Genomic DNA, 21,220 nt, shown 5'->3' with positions numbered 1-21,220 from the left:
TGAATCAGGAAGCCCAGTCATCAAAAGGTCAATGTTCGGGCCGTTTATTGGGCCTTTCCGGCCGTCGAGCATCCAGCAGTACGCAGGATAATGTTGACGTATGTATACTGTATACATATACGAGTAAGCTACAATGCAAAGCATGCAGGAACGAGGACAGCATACATATAAGAAATATAAAATAGAGTTCATAATACACCTGTGCGGTGAATCAGCCACTCGATAAGCATTCTGTCATAAAGTTTGGCCGAGATTAGCAAAACTGGAGTTCGATGGAGTCTGCTGTGCTCACTTGGTGACGTCGCTAAATACATCACGACTACAGTGGTAAGTGGTATCAGGCTAGCTACTTCACCCTAGTAAACCAATGGAAGGTGCTCTAGAGCGTGAAGTCCTGTCCGAAGGAGGAGCAGGGGCTCCAGTAACTTGTCCACCAACATGTTTCTCCGTTACATTATCGGTAAATCATATTCCTCCACTTATCCTTCAAGTCCACCTACAATACATCATACATTCAACCCGTCAGTACCTTGATTGGCAACCCCAGAAACTTCACTGTAATAACGAAGTACCCACCGGTGTTCTGCCGATAAAAAAGTCAGGATTGTTATTTAAAATGTCCTTCCAATTGCCACTACCATACCTACACATGAAGCAAGCACAATATGACGATGAGGAACATACAACAGAAGCAATCTAAACACAAGTGTTTTAGAACAAGAAAGCTGAGTTCTGAAACGATAATATCTGAACATCAAGACAAAACATACTGTTCAACCCCCTGTCTTAGTGTTTCTTCTTCCAACAAGCACCACTTCCTTGCCCTTCTACGCCTATTTTTGTTTTCTAAAGGCGGCAAAGGAGAAACTGGTGCTCTCCTTGGGCTAGGCAAGTGCGGTCTGCGTAATGATGATTCTGAACTCTCAGGGCCAGGTGACTCCTCCCACTGCAAACAAGTGTTTTCTTTTCAGAAACATGACCAGAATCTAACATTTTGCGATTGTGATAAAGCTATCCTATGGGCTAACTAAAAAGTTATGAGGTATCTTCATTGAGCTTAAATTAGGCTACAGTAAGTTTACGTTTGAGTGTAACACAAAGAGGGACTGTAGTAGAGCATTCATGATCCAAAATCCAATTTCAGCAGCTACCTTACTGAAGCGAAACAAAATCCTACAACTATTAGGTTTTGTGACCCCATTTGATTATTTCTTGTCATGGTCAGAGCATCTTACCAATAACGCATATATCCTCAAAATATTTTACAACACATATCATCCAGATTTTGCAGAAAAAATAGGGAATGTAGGCAGGAGCAGAAAGTTGGCAATGTCTTTGTAATGAAAACTCAATCAATAGAGGAATGAATGAAATGTACACACACAATGTTTAATGCAAAATATTGATATGATATAGGCACTGGTATCATTTTCAATCACAATGGAAACAAAAGCTAGTTATTACAATCACAAATTCAATTTAACAATCAAAGCAAGTTCAGTATGGACAAAGTTCAAAAGCAAAGATAACTCTTTCAAAAACAAATGCTCACCTGAAGGGTCCGTGCTGTTGGGTTCCAATCCATAAGGTTGTGAGGTTTACCTGTACTTGCACCCTTGTCTTTATAATTAGGAGCACTTGGGCCTGCAGTGCCACAAGTTGTTGGCTGACCTCTTACTTCTTCAGCATTCAAACTAACGCCTTTCTCCAACCTTGCAGCCAATACCTCATCTGCAATTGCCTTCGCAGCTGGAAGCGGATCCTCCACAACACTGTGAAGGTCAGCACAGCTTGTTTTGAGCGCGTCAATCGCCTTCTCCACAGCTGGTGTTGAAATTGGATTTGCACTGGAGGTAGGTTCTTCAAGTTTGCCGAGAACCTCACGTGTATTTTCTTCCCCAGCTGTAAATTTCATTTCATATAATCAATTATAGGCTATGAAGGCCATGACCTTGTGAACACCAGAATCACAACAAATTAGAAAAGTAAAACCACCTAACAATGCACATAAAGACCTAGAGCTGGCCCAAAAGATCTGAAACCCAAACTGCTCTATATGGAATGCATAGAATTGCAAAATCAATAAGAAACATAGATGCAAACAAACAAAAAGATACTCACTCTGTTCCAAATTATAAGACGTTTTGGCTTTTCTGATACATTGCTTTTACTATGTATCTAGACATAGTGTATATCGAAGTGCATAGCAAAAACTATGTACGTAGAAAAGCCAAAACGTCAAAATTTGGAACTGAGGGAGTACTAAAATAACTAACATGAGTGGTATAAAGCCAATAAAATATTGTAGTGACACCGTCAAAAGTATTCACAAGATTAAAATTATGTAGCTTGATCTATGATAAACAAGAAACTAGAAGCAGAAAAATTAGCAAGTACACTCCAATTACCTGTTTAGGATAGCTACAACTCATGGTTGTTTCAGAGATAACACTTTAAGGCAAACAGATTTCTAGAACAAGATGAATATTGTCAGCCGGACTCTCTCCGGCGTGCTCTCAAACTCGCTGTGAATTCAAGAACGAATGAACACAAGAACCTTTTTGTGCCAAGCACGAACTCGTGTCAGCGGTTTTCTGATTAAGGTGCTCCTACATATACACATGAGCTTCTAACTGCCAAAAGAGAAAAAGAAGGAGCGGCTGAGCTAACCTCAGCTCTCCGCCATGCACGCCACGACGTGGCCCCATTACAACGACGCGCTCGGGAGGATATGATTGTCCAGGCCGAGCTCAACGCTAACTGAATGCGAAAGCAAAAACTGAACTGAACGCAGGATTACATTGACGCTTACATTTCACCCCCTAATCCTGACGTTCCTTGCTGATCTCGACGACGCCAAGCTTATCACGGAGTTCACAGAACCGTTCTCGTGCCAGCGGCTTCGTAAGAATGTCAGCGATCTGCTCCTCAGTGCGGACGTGTTCAATGTCCAGTTTCCCGTCTCCAACACACTCCCGAATGAAATGGAACCTCACATCAATATGTTTACTACGTTCATGGAAGACAGGATTCTTACTGAGGGCAATAGCCGATTGGCTATCCATCTTGAGAATGAAGGTTGTGCGCTCCTTGCTCTTCAACTCGGCAAGCAGCTGCGACAACCAAACACCTTGGCAGGCCGCTGTCGTCCCTGCTATATACTCAGCTTCGCAAGAGGACAAAGCGACGACATTCTGCTTCTGTGACTGCCAAGTCACTGGACAGGAGCCGTAGAAGAACAAGACGCTAGTGGTGCTCTTCCTTGTATCAATGTCGCCGCCCATGTCGGCGTCGCTGTAACCCAACAGCTTCAGCTCCTGGCCACCGTGCTTGTAGTGGCAGCCATAATCAAGTGTCCCTGCAATGTACCGCAAGATACGCTTCACCGCGTTGAGGTGCTCTACGGTGGGGTGCTCCATGAATCGGCTGATGTAGCCGACGGCGAAGGAGATATCCGGCCTTGTGTGCACCAAGTAACGCAGGCAGCCAACCAGGCCCCTGTACTCAGTCGCGTCTACCGGCGCCACTGTACTCGCCTTTGACAGCTTCAGGCGATGCTCCATCAGAGTGTGGCACAGATTGCAGCTCTCCATGCCAGCGCGCTCTAGGATCTTGCGCGCATAAGCTGATTGCAGCAGCTTGATCCCATCGCACCCCTACTGCACCTCAATTCCCAGGTAAAAACAGAGCAAGCCAAGGTCACTCATTTTAAACCTGGAAGACATCTGCTGCTTGAATTTGGCGATCTCGTTGGCGTCGTTCCCGGTGATGATGAGGTCATCGACGTAGACCCCCACCAACAGCCGGGATGCTCCCTTGCCGCGGGCGTACACGGCGTGCTCCGACGTGCTGTGGCTGAAGCCGAGTGCCACCAGCGTCTCGTGGAGTTTGGCATTCCACGCGCGCGGTGCTTGACGGAGACCATAGAGCGCCTTGTCCAAGCGCAGCACCTTGTTCTCGTGCCCAACGACGGTGAAGTCGGGAGGCTGCCTGACGTAGACCTCTTCAACCAGCTCCTCGTTCAGGGATGCAGACTTTACGTCCATATGGTGCACCGGCCACCCCTCCTGGGCAGCTAGCGCAAGGAGCAGCCGGACGGACTCGATGTGGGCGACGGGCGCAAAGACCTCGTCGAAGTCCACCCCGGGCTGTTGCACATAGCCCTTCGCCACGAGACGAGCCTTGTGTTTGACGACGTCGCCGACAACATCCTTTTTCACCTTGTAAACCCACTTCAAGCCTATGGGTCGATGCCCAGGCGGAAGGGGCACTAGGCGCCAGATCTTGTTGCTTTCGATGGACTCCATCTCCTCCATCATGGCTCGGCGCCAGCACGCGTGCTTCTCAGCCTCTGCATAAGAAGCGGGCTCCTCCTCTATCTACAAATGGAGCTCTGCAGCTACCTGGCGCTCGGCATAGGCCGGTGGAGATGCAGCCCCGATGACATTGTCAATGGTCTGATACCTTGGCTCGGCGTCGTCGGCATCAGCGTCCAAGTACTCCTCTACATCCGATGGAGGAGACACTAACTCTAGGGCTAGCGGTGGAGGCTCCAGTGGCGCTGGTGTGCTTGGCATAGCGGGCGTTGGTGCTGGAGAGCGCCTCGCAGGTGTACTGGAGCCGGGGATCGGTGTCCAAGTGCCTGGGGCCGGGTCGACGGTGTACTGCCCGTCTCAAAGCTCCAGCGTGTGCTGCTCCATGGCGAAATCCGCTGCAGCACCCAAGTCCTCGCTCTCCCAGGTCTAGGTTGCGGGCTCGTTGAAGACGGCATCCCGTGACACCACGGCGCGTCGCGACGCCAGGTTGTAGAAGCGCCACGCCTTGGCGCCGGGTTCGTAGCCGATGAAGACGACTGGCATCCCACGATCATCGAGCTTCTTCAGGTTTGGCCTCGTCTCCTTGATGAATGCCACGCAGCCGAACGTGCGGAGGTGGTGGACGTCGGGCCTGCGACCATGCTAGGCTTCGAACAGTGTCATGCCATCGACAACCTTGGTGGGCGCCTAGTTCAGAATGTACACTGTGGTGGCGACTGCCTCTCCCCAGAACGTCGTCGGCATGTCGCGAGCTTTTAGCAGACTTTGCGCCATGGTCACCACCGTCTGATTCCTCCGTTCGACCACGCCGTTTTGCTGAGGCGTGTACGGCGCGGTGTGTTGTCGTTCGATGCCGCGGTCGGCGTAGTAGGACTCAAACTCGACGGAGGTGAACTCCCCACCGTTGTCGGTCCTGAGTACGCGCAGGTGCCACCCAGTCTCCACCTCAACACGCGCTTGGAACTTCTTGACCGCTGCGAGCGTATCGCTCTTGGCGGCGAGCAGCGCCACCCACATGTACCTGCTTCTGTCATCCACCAATAGTAAGAAATACAGCTTCCGGGGTTGCCGGCATGATAGGGCCGCACAGGTCACCGTGGACCAGGTCTAGCAGCCCCTCCGCCCATCGCTTCGCCTGCGACGGGAACGAGCTCTGCTTGAGCTTGGTGGTGACGCAGTCGGTGCAGAGCTGATGAACATTCTTGACGTGGGGAAGCCCTCGCACCATGCCCCCTCCTCGAGCTTGCGCAGGGCATCAAAGTGTAGGTGGCCATAGCGTTCATGCCACAGCCATGCACTGTCGCTGGCGCGCGTAGATAGGCAGAGTGGCCACGTGATCTTCACCCGAAGGAGGTATAGGCAGTTTGCTGAGCGCTTCACCCGAGCGATCAGCCGCCCCTTTTCGTTGCGGATTCGGAGGACGTCGTGCTTGGCGTGGACGTCACAGCCGCCCTCATCGAGCTGGCCGAGGCTGATGATATTAGTAGTGAGCCTCGGAATGAAGTACACCCCCATGAGCGGGAGATGCTCGCCAGTCTTCCCCTCAAACAGGACGGTGCCTGCCCCCTCGATTTCGACCTCCGAGCCATCACCGAACCAGATGGAGCCGTGGATCCCCGAATCAATGTTGACGAAGGCGTCGCGGGAGCCAGACATATGGTTCATGGCCCCGCTGTCGAGGTACCAGAGGATGTCGTCGCGGTTGGAGGCGCCATCAAGCTGGGCGAAGACCTTGCCCTCCACAATCCGGAGAGGGCGACGCTCGAGTGGCGACGGAGTGGCGACGGCGGCGCGTGGTGGGGAAGACCAGTTGGGGACGAGTGTGGCGCAGGCCATTAGCAGAGTGGGCTCGGTGTCCTCTTCAACCTGTGCGACGTGGGCCTCCGCCTTGGGCTTGCTGCGGCAATCCTTGGCCCAGTGGTCGTATTTGCCGCAGCGCTTGCACTGGTCGGTCCTGATGGCCCTGCCAGAGTTGGGCTCGCCTGCTTCCCGTCGCGCGAGGCAGAGCTGCCGCCCTCACCTTTGCCGCGCCCACGGCCTTGCCCACGGCCACCACGCTTGCCGCCAGAGCTCGACGCTGCGCCGCGCCTGGCACTGTTTTGGTCATGGTGAGCCCTGCGGCGCGCCTCCCAATCTTCCTCGGTGAGAAGGAGATGCCCCATGGCGTCCGTCACGGTCTGCGGCTTGGCGCGGTCCTCGAAGACGCAAAGGCGTCCGATCACATCTTCAAGTGAGATAGCGTTGAGGTCACTGAACATCTCGATGGAAACGGCGGCCTGGGTCAGCTTCTCCGGCACCACCTGCAGCATTTTTTCACTACCTCAGGCTCGGTGATGTTGTCGCCGAGGGTGCGCAGATTGGTGGCGAGCGTGGTGATCCGGACGCCGAAGTCGCTGACTCTTTCGCCTTCCTTGAAGAGAGATTGCCAAAGTCACGGTGGAGCTGCTGCGCGCTGGCGTCTCGCGCGTGCTCGTCGCCGATCCGGAGGATCCTGACGGTGTCCCATGCCTCCTTCACGGTACGGTGGATGGCGAGGGAGTTCCAGAGCTCGGACGAGACGGAGCACAGCAACCCCGCCATCGCCTGTCGATCATCATGGTACTCCTCCTCGTCCGCGTCATCGTCGATGCCGTTGACGACGACGTCCCAGACGCGCAGCGTCTGGAAGTTCACCTCCATGACCAACGCCCACTCAGGGTAGTTGGTACGCGTGAGCATCGGCCACTGCACATGCGCAGATGGGCGCTCGACAATGCGCTCTATGACGCATGACCCATGCCGGGTGCGAGAGCGGCGACTGTTGGAGCGGCCACGGCGGCGACGTGGTGGCGAGCACGACGGAGGCTCCTTCTTCCCGCCGGAGCCGTCGCCCTTGTCCGTCTTCCTCTTGGACGGAGAGTCGGACATGGCGGCGGCGTGATCTCGGCTCTGATGCCAAATGTCAGCCGGACTCTCTCCGGCGTGCTCTCAAACTCGCTGTGAATTCAAGAACGAATGAACACAAGAACCTTTTTGTGCCAAGCACGAACTCGTGTCAGTGGTTTTCTGATTAAGGTGCTCCTACATATACACATGAGCTTCTAACCGCCAAAAGAGAAAAAGAAGGAGCGGCTGAGCTAACCTCAGCTCTCCGCCATGCACGCCACGACGTGGCCCCATTACAACGACGCGCTCGGGCGGATATGATTGTCCAGGCCGAGCTCAACGCTAACTGAATGCGAAAGCAAAAACTGAACTGAACGCAGGATTACATTGACGCTTACAAATATGACCTCTAAATCCCAACTCAATGTTCCCTTTTTTTATTATATTATATCACTTAAAAAGACATAAAAGCCCCACTACACGCTAGTTCCTTGAATTGCACCACAGACAAAGCAATCTACTCAAATCACAATGCTGCTGCAATATACAATGTGCAACGGGTACATTACTTGTATATAAACTTAGAGTTGCATCTGTGTTTGTCGTACACTATCTAGGTTATCTTCTCTGCTCCATGGCATGAGCAAAATTATAGCATCGTGACTCATCCAATCCAGAGGCTACCAACAAATTTACTCATCAAACAAACCACAATGCCCTGGAAACCACACACCAAAAAACAAAAATCCTCACCCAAAATGCGCAACTTGACACGGGTGGCCTCATCCGCGGCACGCCATGTCTCGACGGCCCCATCCCCGATGATCCGCTCAGCCGCCGCAACGAGCAGCGACGGCCCAATCGCAGCCCACTTGGCGGCGAGGAGCTCCCTGACCCGCTCCTCCGTGGCGGACCGGTCGCCCCATAGGCTCCTGAGGACGGTCTGAGAGAATGAGTTCCCGACGGCGGCCTCAAACTGGTCCACTGTGGCGATGACCTCATCGGAGGCGAGCGCGGGGGACCCTCCCTCGTCGACCGCGAGGCGCGCGAAGATTGCCCTTGCAGTGGCGTCGAAGTCGGACGCGGAGGCCGCGATGAAGGCCGCGACGGCGATGTGCGCGGCGGCGACTGGGGAGGCGGGGGCGGGGAGCGAGGCCAGGAGCTGGAGCGTGTCGAGAGAGGATTCGGAGACCGGATCGGCGGAGGCGCGGGGTCGGGTCGGAGGGGAAGGGGAGCGCGGCGAGGAGCTTGTCGACGGCGGCGGGGACCGAGGGGTCGCCCAGGACGTGGTCCAGGATGAGCCCCGAATTTTTTACTTTCTAGCCTTTTTTTCAAAAGTTTCTCACAAATAGACCTCTGGAAAGAATTCAGAAAATGGACCATAACTCGGCGCCATCGACGCTGGCGTCGACGCCGAGCCTCTGGGCTAGGGCGAACTTACATGGAAGAAAGCTCGACGCCAGTCACTCTGGCGCTGAGCTCGGTGCCGTAGATGCTGGCGTCGAGCTCGGCGCCGTTGACGCTGAGCACGCGGTTTCATTTTTCTCACGTGTCTGCCTTGTGCGATCCAGCAGTTGGCTGCCTCTCCCCATGTTACGTGGGACCTGAATTGTAACTCTGATCTGAATTGCCACTCCGAACTGTAACTCTGATCCTCCCCTGAGATCAATCATCATGCTACGTGCTACTCCTACACTTTGAACGGCACATCTTCTGTTCCCAAAACCAAGCACTAATCAATCACTTTAGCTGAAGTTGAGTGATGTTTACTCCAGTAGATTGACTGTAGAAGAGACACGATTCGTCACAAGGTTTTCTCAAATTTCTTCGTCCTTGGCAGTACGACGGAATAGGATCAACTACCCTGCCCTGCTGCTCGAAGGAGAAATGGGTTGGGCCTTGTTTAGGTTGCAAAGGTTTTTTACTCTTTCTCTATTATATTAAATTTTTGGACACATGTATGGAGTATTAAATATAGATAAAAAAATAACTAATTATACAGTTTGATTGTAAATTACGAGACGAATCTTTTGAGTCTAGTTAGGCCATGATTGGACAATAATTATCAAATATAAATGAAAGTACTATAATATTAAATACTAATTCTTAGCTCTAATCTAATCAAGGCCTTGGTACTCGAATAGAGGCCTCGTGATCCGTGCAGATTCTGGGCTGTGCGTCCTGCCCGCACTGAGCTGCAGCTTGCTGCTCGAAAGGTTTTTAAAATGCAAAACGTTCCCGTGATCACATCAGCAGGGCACGGAGCGGGTCGCTCGTCCCTGCCGCACGTCGCCAGGTATGGCGCCGCTGCGCTCTGGTCTCCAGCTGCAGTTGCACACGTCGCTAGCTCGACGCAGAAGCGAACGTGGCAGGCAGCTCGCCGCTGGCGCCGAGAATGCAATTCCATTCCTCGAGCGTCGTGTAGCGTGGGTTGTGTTTGATCCCAAGCTCTCATATTGAAAAGTACTAATGGACTAGTGCAGGGATCTTAACGGATAGTACTGTATGTTCTCTTCGTTTTTCTTATAATCTGTTTTTATCGGTTTATTTTTTTAACTGGAACAATATTAGGTTTGTTTTTTCAGCGAAGCGAACGAGACCACCGTGGATGTTATTAGCTGTAGTACCACTGTGAATGTTATTAACCGTAGATGTTTGTTTTCAGCGAAGCGAATGACGTGAGAAGAGAATTAGAAAGGGAGTCGTGATGTACGCCTGTACATGTGTCCGTAGAGGGTAGAGTACTTATATTAGCACTTGGTTACAAACTTACACGTACGTACGTTCGAGGCTTACATGCATCATGCATGAAGTGTGTAATAACAAGTTGATACATTGCTGTTGTTAGTCACTTTATTTTTTATTTATTGATGTTGCGAAGCGGCCCCTGTGCAGCGGTGCAGCGACGACGTGCGCGAGCGAATCCATGTCGCTATCGCTACCTGCTCCCCTCCCCATCACAGACGGTGGTGACAGTGACCTGCCGTGCCGGTGACGATCCGGCACGAAGTACTTGCGCGCCAGCTGACAAAACTGCATGCTCGGCGCCTGTAAGTTCGCCCCGGTCCAGGGCTCGGCGTTAGGACGCTGGCGTCGACCTCGGTGTCAGCGTCGATGGGCGTCGAGGTACGGTCTATTTTTTAAATTCTTTTTGCTAGAGATATATTTATGAGAAATTAAAAAAAAAGTTAAAAAGTAAAAATTTCGAGGATGAGCCTCGCGTCAGCCGCGGCATTTTGGGGGGCGCTTCGTGTGGAGGAAGAAGTCTACGTAACGCCTTATTTAGGTCTAACTAGGTAAGCTGAACTGTAAAACCAGATATTGAACCCAGAGCTGCTATTGGGGTGGTTTCGCTGATATGACAATCCGGTTTTGATGACATGGCGTCTAGGCCCACCTGTCAGACTGTACACTCCCAACACCATCACCGGCCGTGCGCACGCACTACCGTCCACAGGACGCCTCACCTGCCGACGCTCGCCTTCGTCTTCACGGCTCCTACTCTTCCTCCTCCGCGGCTCTTCCTCAAAAGGTTGGATGCGGGACGAGATGTCGTGTCTCGCGGTGCGCCTGCCTACCGTTCCTTCGCGATTCCCCGGGCCGCTCGCCGCACCGTCTCCGAACTCCGAAACCCCTGTTCTTGTGCCGCGCGCCGCAAAGCCTCACGCCGCCGCGGTTCTTGTGCCGCGCGCGCTCGCGCTTGCGCGAGCCAGGAGGCCGCCGCCGCCCGCCGGGTCAAAGCGTCCGCTCGGAAACAGTCACGAGCGAGACAGGCCGCCGCCAGGTCAAGCGTCCGTATTTGGGGGCCAAGGTGACTGCCAGCTGGGCCCTGCTGCCATAATATCTTTCATCATCAGGTTGCAGGTTGTAGTGCCCCGTAGGCAAAACCGGCTAACAATCAATTAAACGGTTTGAAAAACTTTAAAGCGCTCGTTAGACGGTTTTAAAGTCTAGGGTGTAAAATAGCCACCGTGCCAAAGGTGCTCGTGCGGATTGGAGACGCCGCGGCGGGGATTCGAGCAAGGTAGGCGGCGGCTGCTGCTTTGTGAGGTTTTGGTTGCTTTTGAAGCCTGCTTAGCTTTTGCGCGAGAGTCTGCGGCGCCACACGAAGTCAGGCTCCGGGGCTCGGCTGGGCCTGATCTCGCAGGGAGAATTTCGGCCTAGGCGCGGGCCTTTCTAGCATGGGCTTCTGGTACTACCAGAAATGGGCTAGAAGATCAAAGTCCTCAAGCACTCGTTCAAAATTCTCAAGGCCTCCGTAAATTTCTATCAACAAACTGGAACTAATTTTCTCAATAATACTCAAGGAATACAAGATCGATCTCTTAAACTGGATGTAGGACATCAATTGCCTGAACCAGTATAAACCTTGTGTCTCTTTGCATCACCATCCGGGATTAGGGGCACGCAGTTCAAATTCTCTAGTCGGTTGAGGACCCTCCGGTCTGAAACGCCGACAGTTGGCGCGCCAGGTAGGGGCCTCTGCGTGTCAGTTTCGTCATCCAAGCAAGTTCCGGATGGCAGACCCCGTACGACCGTTGCGTCTCGGCACGGTGGTTTGATTTGGGAGCCTAGAGTTCATGTCTCTAGGGCATGAGTACGACATGGTACTTCTCACTCCTCGAGCCCCACCAACCGACGACGAAGTCACGCACCGGCAGCCCAGGCGCAGGCGGCGCCCGGGCGGCCGCTCTCGCCGCGCTCGCCAGGCATGACGCGAGCAAGATCACCCCGATGCTACGCGAATCCAGGGCGACACGCCGCTCCCCACCGATATCCTACGACCAGCTGTTGGCGCAAGGTCCCTGGTCGGGGACCTGTCTAGCCTGAGCTTGGACAAGGGAAAAACGCCGGTGGAACGCGGCAACGCCCAGTCATCAAGCTCCGCTCCACCACCCCCTGAGAACCCAACTCCGGCGGAGCAAAGCCCGGCGGCGGCACCATCCCCATACCCCTTTGGGTTGAGAAATGCCGCCGCCTCTTATGCTTACGCTTACACTGCCGCTCACGAGGATGCCTTGGGACGCCGCCAGCGCTTCGCTCTCGACCTGGATGCCCACGCTGACTCCTCGGAGGAGGACGGGGCGTGGCCCGGAATGGATTTCTCTGGACTCCACGACCCTGGAGCTATGCGCTGTTTTCTGGCCGCAAGCGACTACTGCTTCGGCTACTCCGACTCCGACGATGAGGGCACCTACGACCCCACTCGCGAGTGTTTTCACGTCGGGCTCGGGATGCCGAGGGCGGGCGAGGAGGACAAGGGGGCGGGCAGCCGTTCCCCACTTCGCCCAGGTACAGGCGCCGCCACACCTCCACGCATTGTCCTGCCGGCCGCACGAAACGAGAACCCCGCTCTTGCACGACCTCAACGCCCATACCTGGAACAACTCCGTGGGCTCTAGGCCAAGGTCGAACAAGACCGACTTCTTCTACAGCAGCTTCGAGACTCTCGAACAGGGGCAGCGAGGTCGTGGCAAAGGCGGAGGAGCCCGACGGAGGGCCTATGATGTGCATCACCGCATCCACGATGACGAAGGGAGTGAGCAACCCCCAGTCTTCAATCGCGCTAGCCAGAACATCGTGGCTGCGGCAATGCTGGTCCATGTAATACCCGAGCCTTCTACCATAGAGGGGCGGTGGGTCCACGGTGAGCTCTGAGATCTCCTAGAGACCGCCACGGTACAGCAGGCCAAAAGTTCCGCCTCCCGATGGCACGGGGGCGCCTCAAACTTGCCCACAGCACCGCCTCGGTAGGATAGGGAAGCCTCTGTTTGTCCTGAGCCCGCTCGAGCACCGATAGCCCATAGGGTCCCCGTGCTTCTTGACCGCCTCGGCAGTCGACGCGAGGTGCAGGGAGACCATGAGGTGGTCAGCAGGCGACGACGCCACGACAACGAGTGGCTCGCTCGGGGTTACCACCCGCACCGAGGCGGCCACTATGACAGCGAGGAGGACCGCAGTCCTTCTCCTGAACCGCCAGGCCCTTGGATCTTCAGCAGGGCCATCCGCGCTGCTCTTTTCCCGGCCCAGTTTTGGCAACCAGCCAATCTCGTGAAGTATAGCGACGAGACCAACCCTGAACTCTGGCTTGCTGATTACCACCTGGCCTGCCAGCTAAGTGGCGCAGATGATGACCTGCTCATCATTCGCAACCTCCCCTTACTCTTGTCAGACTCGGCGCGAGCCTAGCTCGAGCACCTTCCTCCCTCACAAATTCACGACTGGCGCGACTTGGTTAGGATCTTCGTTAGGAACTTCCAAGGCACATACATGCGCCCTGGGAACTCCTAGGATCTTAAAAACTATCGCCAGAAACCGGACGAGTCTCTCCGAGACTTCATCCGATGCTTCTCCAAATAGTGCACCGAGTTGCCTAGCGTCGGCGACTCGGAGATTGTCCAGGCTTTCCTCTCTGGCACCACCTGCCGAGACTTGGTTTGAGAGTTAGGTCGAAATGTGCCACGCTCAGCTGCCGCGCTCCTCGACATCGCCACCAACTTCGCCTCGGGTGAGGAGGCTGTTGGAGCCATCTTCCCCGACAGCGACGCTAAGGGTAAGCAGAGGGATGAGGCCCCCGAGGCCTCGGCCTCCCGCCTCCCTAAGAGAAAGAAGAAGGGGCACCTAGGGAAGCAGGAGGTCCTAGGGGCCGATCTGGTCGTGACCGCAGAACGCAAGAATCCCCAAGGCCTCAAAGGCCCTAGGCCTTTCGACGACATTCTTAAGAAACCCTACCCTTACCACCAAGGCCTGGTCAAGCACACCCTCGAGGATTGCTCCATGCTGTGGCATTACTACACTAGGCTCGAGCCCCTCGATGAGGACGCCAAGCAGAAGGGCGCCGGCGGCCGAGACGATGACAAGGACAATGGGTTCCCTGAGGTACACAATGTCTTCATGATCTTCGGTGGACCCTCGGCGTGCCTTACGGTGCGGCAGCGAAAGAGGGAACGCCGAGAGGTCTTCTCGGTCAAGGTGGCCACTCCCCGGTACCTCGACTGGTCTCGAGAGGTGATCACCTTTGATTGAGATGACCACCCCGACCATGTTCCGAATCCCAGGCAGTACCCACTTGTTGTTGACCCCATCATCGGCAACACCCGACTCTCTAAGGTGTTGATGGACAGAGGCAGCGGCCTCAATATCGTATACGCCAACACCCTAGAGCTCTTGGAGATCGACCGATCGATGCTCTGAGGCGACGTTGCACCCTTCCACGGCATCATGCCAGGGAAACGCACGCGACCCCTCAGGTGCATCGACCTTCCCGTCTGCTTCGGCACCCCCTCCAACTACCGCAAGGAAGTCCTTACCTTCGAGGTGGTTGAATTTGGAGGAACCTACCATGCCATCTTGGGGCGGTCGTGCTACGCCAAGTTCATGGCAGTTCCCAATTATACCTACCTCAAGCTCAAGATGCCAGGCCCCAGCGGTATTATCATGATTGAGTCCATGTACGAACATGCATACGACTGTGATGTCGAGTGCGTTGAGTACGCCGAGGCCCTCGCCGAGGCTGAGACCCTCATCGCCAACCTCGACCAACTCAGTGGCGAGGCGCTTGACTCCAAGCGTCGCGCAGGGTCATTCGAGCCCACAGAGGCCATCAAGCTCGTCCCGGTCAACCCCGCCTACCCCGACGACCAGGCGCTGAGGATTAGCACCACCCTCAATATCAAATAGGAAGCCGTGCTCGTCGACTTCCTCCGTGCAAATGCTGACATATTCGCATGGAGTCCCTCGGACATGCCAGGCACACCGAGGGAGGTCACCGAGCACACCTTGGACATCCGGGTCAGCTCTAGACCTGTGAAGCAACACCTGCGCCGCTTCGACGAGGAAAAGCGTAGGGCCATCGGTGAGGAGGTGCAGAAACTCTTGGCGGCCGAGTTCATCAAAGAAGTGTCCCACCCAGAGTGGTTGGCTAACCCCGTGTTAGTCAAGAAGAAAAGTGGGAAATGGAGGATGTGTGTAGACTACACTGGTTTGAACAAAGCCTGTCCAAAAGTCCCCTTCCCATTACCCCGAATCGATCAAATCGTTGATTCCACCGCAGGGTGCGAGACCCTGTCTTTCCTTGATGCATATTCTGGTTACCATCAAATCAAGATGAAGGAGTCCGACCAGCTTGCAACTTCTTTCATCACACCATTCAGCATGTACTGCTATGTGACTATGCCTTTCAGCCTCAGAAATGCAGGGGCCACATACCAGCGGTGCATGACCCAGGTCTTTGGTGACCACATTGGGCGGACCGTCGAGGCCTATGTGGACGACATCGTGGTAAAGATCAGAAAAGCCAGGAACCTCATCAACGACTTGAGGATAGCCTTCAGATGCCATAGAGAGAAGGGTATCAAGCTCAATCCCAAGAAATGTGTATTCGGGGTCCCCCGAGGCATGCTCTTGGGATTCATAGTCTCAGAAAGCGGCATCGAAGCCAACCCAAAGAAGGTCTCGGCCATAACCAGCATGGGACCAATCAGAGACCTCAAGGGTGTACAGAGGGTTATGGGATGTCTTGCGGCCCTAAGTCGCTTCATCTCGCGCCTCGGTGAAAAGGGTCTGCCTCTGTACCAACTCTTGAGAAAATCCGAGCATTTTTCTTAGACCCCCGAGGCCGAAGAAGCCCTCGACAGACTCAAAGCGCTGCTCATGAATCCTCCCATCCTGGTACCCCCAACCAGGGACAAGGCCCTCTTACTCTATGTCGCCGCAACGACCCAAGTGGTCAGCGCTGCCGTAGTAGTAGAGAGGCAGGAAGAGGGGCATGCTCTGCCCACCCAATGACCTATTTATTTTATTAGCAAGGTGCTCTCCTAGACCAAAGCACGCTACCCCCACATCCAAAAGCTGGTCTATGCCGTGGTCCTGGCCCGACGCAAACTACGTCACTACTTCGAGTCTCACCCAGTGACTGTGGTATCATCTTTCCCTCTCGGAGAGATAGTTCATAACTGGAAGGCCTCAGGCAGGATAGCCAAGTGGGCCATTGAGCTTATGGGGGAAACCTTGACTTTTGCCCCTCGAAAAGTGATCAAGTCTCAGGTCTTGGCCGATTTCGTAGCTGAGTGGATAGACACCCAACTACCACCTGCTCAAATTCAGACGAAGTGCTGGACCATGTACTTCGACGGATCCCTGATGAAGACTGGGACAGGCGCGGGTCTGCTCTTCATCTCGCCCCTCGAAGTACACATGCGCTACATGGTGTGGCTCCACTTCGCTGTCTCCAACAACGTGGCCGAGTACGAGGCCCTCATCAATGGCTTACAAGTCGCCATCAAACTTGGGGCATGGCGTCTCGACGTTCGAGGCGACTCGCAGCTCATCGTAGATCAAGTGATGAAGGAGTCAAATTGCCTCGACCCCAAAATGGAGGCTTACTGCAAGTTGGTACGTCGCCTAGAAGACAAGTTCGACGGCCTCGAACTAAACCACATCGCGCGGAAGTACAATGAGGCCACCGCCGAGCTAGCAAAGATGGCCTCGGCATGGGCCCCAGTCCCCCCGAACGTCTTTGCCAGAGACCTCCACAAACCTTCCATTGACTACACCTTGATAATAGAGGAGGGCCCACCTGTGGAAACCATGGCAAAGCTCGACGCCCCCTCTACTGCCGAGACCCCCTCGACCGAGCCCGAGGTCATGGAAGTCAACACCGAGCCTCCGCAGACTGATCAGGACGTGGATTGGCAAATCTTGTTCCTCGATTGGCTTGATCGGGGGAGCTTCCTGGCGATAGGACCGAAGCACGACGGCTTGCACGTCGAGCCAAGACCTACGTCCTCTACAATGATGAATTGTACAGGCGAAGTCCCTCAGGTGTCCTCCAACAATGTATCACCGCCGAGGCGGGCCAAGCCCTACTTTGGGACTTGCATGCAGGCGCCTGCGGGCACCATGCGGCACCTTGGACGCTCGTAGGAAATGCTTTCCGCCAAGGGTTTTACTAGCCGACGGTGGTCGCCGACGCCACCAAGCTAGTACGCTCATGCGAAGGATGTCAGTACTATGCTCAACAAACACATCTCTCGGCCCTGGCCCTCCAAACCATCCCCATCACGTGGCCGTTTGCCGTATGGGGGCTCAACATGGTCAGGCCTCTGTAAAAGGCCCCCAGAGGCTACACCCATCTACTGGTATCAATCGACAAGTTCTCCAAATGGATCGAGGCTCGTCCGATCAATCAAATCAAATCCGAGCAGGCAGTGTTGTTCTTCACTGACATTATCCACAAATTTGGGGTCCCTAACACCATCATCACCGACAACGGGACACAGTTCACCAGCAAAAAGTTCCTGACGTTTTGCGATGACCACCACATCCGTGTGGCCTGGTCGGCCATAGGACACCCAAGGACCAACGGCCAAGTAGAGCGTGCCAACGGCATGATCCTACAAGGCCTCAAGCCAAGGATTCACAACCGGTTGAAAAAGTTTGGCAAGAAATGGCTCGCCAAACTCCCATCGGTCATCTAGAGCCTGAGGAACACTCCAAGCCAAGCCATAGGGTTCACGCCTTTCTTCCTAGTCTATGGGGCTGAGGCCATCCTCCCCACTGACTTGGAATATGGTTCCTCGAAGCTACAAGCCTATAACAAACAAAGTAACCACACCACTCGAGAGGACGCCCTCGATCAACTAGAGGAAGCCCGAGACGTCGCGCTACAACACTCGGCCAAATACCAGCAGAGCTTACGGCGCTATCAGGCCCGACGCGTCCGAAGGCGAAACTTGAAGGTGGGCGACCTGGTATTGAGGCTAGCACAGAGCAACAAGGGTCACCACAAGCTGACCCCGCCATGGGAAGGGTCGTACATCATTGCCCAAGTACTAAAGCCCGAGACCTATAAGTTGGCCAACGAGAAGGGCGAAATCTTCACCAACGCTTAGAACATAGAACAGCTACGTCGCTTTTATCCTTAAATTTCCAAGCATTGTATATGTTGTTTCTCGGAATACAATTAAAAAGCGTTCTTTAGTTGGTCTAATTCTTCAAGAAACCCCCCGAGCCCATCATGGGTCTTGGCAATACAATAACACGGCAAGGGAGACTCGGCTCTGCCTCGGCAGAACTAAGCCTCCCTCAGGGGCTAGATAGGGGACTCCTCCTAGGTCCCACGCACCATTCTTCAGTCGTTTTTTGAAAAAATTCCTACGCCAAGACTCTAGCGTGCTCTGACGAATCAGTTGTAAAAAACCCCTCGGGCTAAAGTCTGTTTCCTAAGCAAGAGGCCGGTAGAGTCACGAGATGGCCTACGCCTCCGGGCTACAGCACTCCCTCACTACCTCTCGCCCAAGGGACAGCTTAGGCCCCAAGGAGGTGTTTTGCAAACAAAATCTGATCAGGAGCAACAGAGGGCAGAGGCTCGGAAACATGAGAAAAATAACTAAGAAACACAAATACTTCAAAAATAAAGGCCTCGACGGCCATAAGCATTACGATATAAAAATAATTCCTACTCTATTTTTACATGGCCCCTGGGGCCTAGGTCAAGGCTTAGGGCCTTCAGCACTGGCAGATGGTAGGGGAGGAACCACCTTCTCTTCGAAGAGCGTTGCCAGCGCTGTGCCAGGGCCTTCTGCCGCCTCCATCAGCTTCGTAACTGCCACGTTGGCCTCCTCGTCATCATCAGGCAGGACATACCCATCACTGATGGCCAGGAGGTCGACGCGAACATAGTGAGAAGAGATGATGGCCAACACGCGCTTAACACCCGTGTGCAGCGCTCCTCGGAGCTGCTCGCGCATCTGGCTGCTCAGTGCAATCAAACGGCTCCCTAGGGAGCTGCCTGACTGAACCCCTTTAACCTACAAGGCCTCGCAGGTGGAAAGGGCGGCATGTTTCAGCGCCTTGTGCTACCCAATCTAGGTCTTGAGCACCGTCTGCACCGCGCTGGAAGCCTTGGCTGCCCGAGTAACCTCCGCCTCTAACTCTGCACCACAGAGAACAGAATAAGGTTGAGCAAGGGAAAAAACAACCTAAATTAGGAGCGAAAGCCCACGGAACTCACCCTTGGCCTTCAGCTCCCAGCGTCGGGCCTCGACCTGACAGGCCTTGGCTTTCTCCTTCCAGCACAGGGCCTCGGCCCGGGAAGCCTCGGCCTCCTCCTTCAAGCACTGGGCCTTGACCCGAGAAGCCTCGGTCACCCTGGAAGCTTCACTCCCTAGCTCTACGTCACACAAGGGAGTTAGGGGGTGAACATAAGGAAAAGAAAACAAAATGAGGGGACTAAAACTCACCCTTGACCGTCCCCCTCCAAACCACAGCCTCGATTCGCGAGGCCTTAGCTGCAACAAGGGCCTCATCCAAGGCACCTTTCGTCAGCTGGTGCGTATTCTGTTCCACCCCTAGCTGCCCCACGAGAGCCGTGGCCAAGGCCGTAGCTTCAATGGCTTGGCCCCTGAAGGCATCCCGATCGCTGACCGCGCGGGTGAGCTCCTCCTCCAACTCCTTGACCCGTGCCGCCAGAGGGGCGAGCTGCGTCTGGGCCATGGCCGCCTCGACCTTCGCATTAGCACAACAAAGGCGGAGGTCCTCTACCTCCGTGCTCCACACCGATAGGAGCTCGTTGGCGTCGGCAAGAAGGCCCTTCTGCCGCTGAAGCTGCTCCCAGATGCCCCTCTCCCACCGGAGAAAGACCGACTTCCCAAGGGACTGGGTCTCGAGCTCCTAGGGAAGTAGAACAGGGGTCATTGATTGTAACAAAACCCAGAAAAAGACAACGTCATGCGAGAAAAGAAAACACGAACCTAGGCGACTCCGGGCAGTTCGTCGGCCACCACGAACAGCGCCGTCCGTAGCGACCGCTCCGCCAGCTGGCGGTATTGCTCGAAGGTGCCCCAGCGCCCACCCTCGGCTGCGTCCTCGAGGGTGAACAGAGGCTCCCCCTCCGGGTCATCCTGGCTCCGCCACAGTACCCGTGGGTGATCCCACCCGCGAGGCTCGGGTCGTGCCCACACGAGGGCTAAGCTTCCCTCGTCCAAGATCGGAGCCGGCTGTTCCACGACACCGGTCTCCTCGGCGTCGACCACCTCTCGCGCCCGGGAAGTATCGTTGGAGGAGATCAGATAGACCTTCACCTCCTGGGCGCTCTCTCACAACAACAGTGGGCCCTGAACCAAGGGCGCCACCGAGGCCTCCGCCGTCTTCATCTCTGCCTCCTGGACAGACGGCCTCGCCGCCATCACGTCGGCCTTGGTGATCTCGAGGGCTCCGGCCTCCACAATTATGGCCTCGACGGTCTCGGGGGCTCCGGCCTCCACCATCGTGGCCTTGGTGGTCGCAGAAACACCGACCGCGGCCACTGTGGTCTCGACGGTCTTGGGCACCCTAGCCTCCATCGCCTCAGCCTCGGAGACCCTGGGGGCCTCGGCAACTAAGGGCACACCGACCCCATCCGACTCGTGAGCCTCGCCCTCGCGAGGCGGAGATTGCACTCCCTCCCTCGTCTGTGTAGGGGTTGCCTCGGTGGCCCCTCCTTGGGCGGCCGGCTCCTTCGGATCGGCCCTCACCAACGCCGCACCGCGTTGAATAGCAGCTTGTGCCTTCGCCACTCAGTGGGCGGAGGAGTCGGGGCTCACCTTGAGTGCCTTAAGGGGCGCCAAGGGAAGCTCGTCCGCAGGCCGCTTCTGACTAAGGAAAAATAACCTACAGGGTCAGCGCGAGACCAAAAGGCAAACGGAAGGCACTATGACCCTGCCAAAAATACACCTACCTTGAACGGGGCGGCAACCACTTTGCCATGGCAAACCTCGTCTGCAAAGGTGGAGGCAGTGGCAGAGGAAGCGCCTCCATGTCCATCGGCGCCGACCGGTCCTCAAAGGACCTCGGTGCCCCATCGATCCTCTGTGAGGGCGGTAGAGTCACCTCCGCCGCCACTTGTTCCACCATCGCCGTCGAGCCCACCGGGCTGACGGCACGTTTGCGCAACGCCCGTGCCCCGGGCATGTCGGCCTCGACCCCGGAGCGGGCAATCACTGACCCTGGGTCCACTTCTCCTCCTCCTCCTAGGAGTGCCAGGCTGCTTGCCAACGCCC

At 55.0% G+C, this 21,220-nt stretch overlaps 1 pseudogene; it reads right to left on the bottom strand.

Annotated features, from left to right (window-relative positions):
* Nucleotides 1-128: 128 nt before the first annotated feature.
* On the bottom strand, nt 129-8,857 carry LOC136525647 (uncharacterized; annotated as a pseudogene).
* Nucleotides 8,858-21,220: the final 12,363 nt, after the last annotated feature.

Source organism: Miscanthus floridulus, chromosome 19 (genome assembly GCF_019320115.1).
Source record: "Miscanthus floridulus cultivar M001 chromosome 19, ASM1932011v1, whole genome shotgun sequence".
NCBI lineage: Eukaryota > Viridiplantae > Streptophyta > Magnoliopsida > Poales > Poaceae > Miscanthus > Miscanthus floridulus.
Note: the sequence above shows the minus strand (reverse complement) of the source record. Positions and strands in the feature narration are given on the sequence as shown.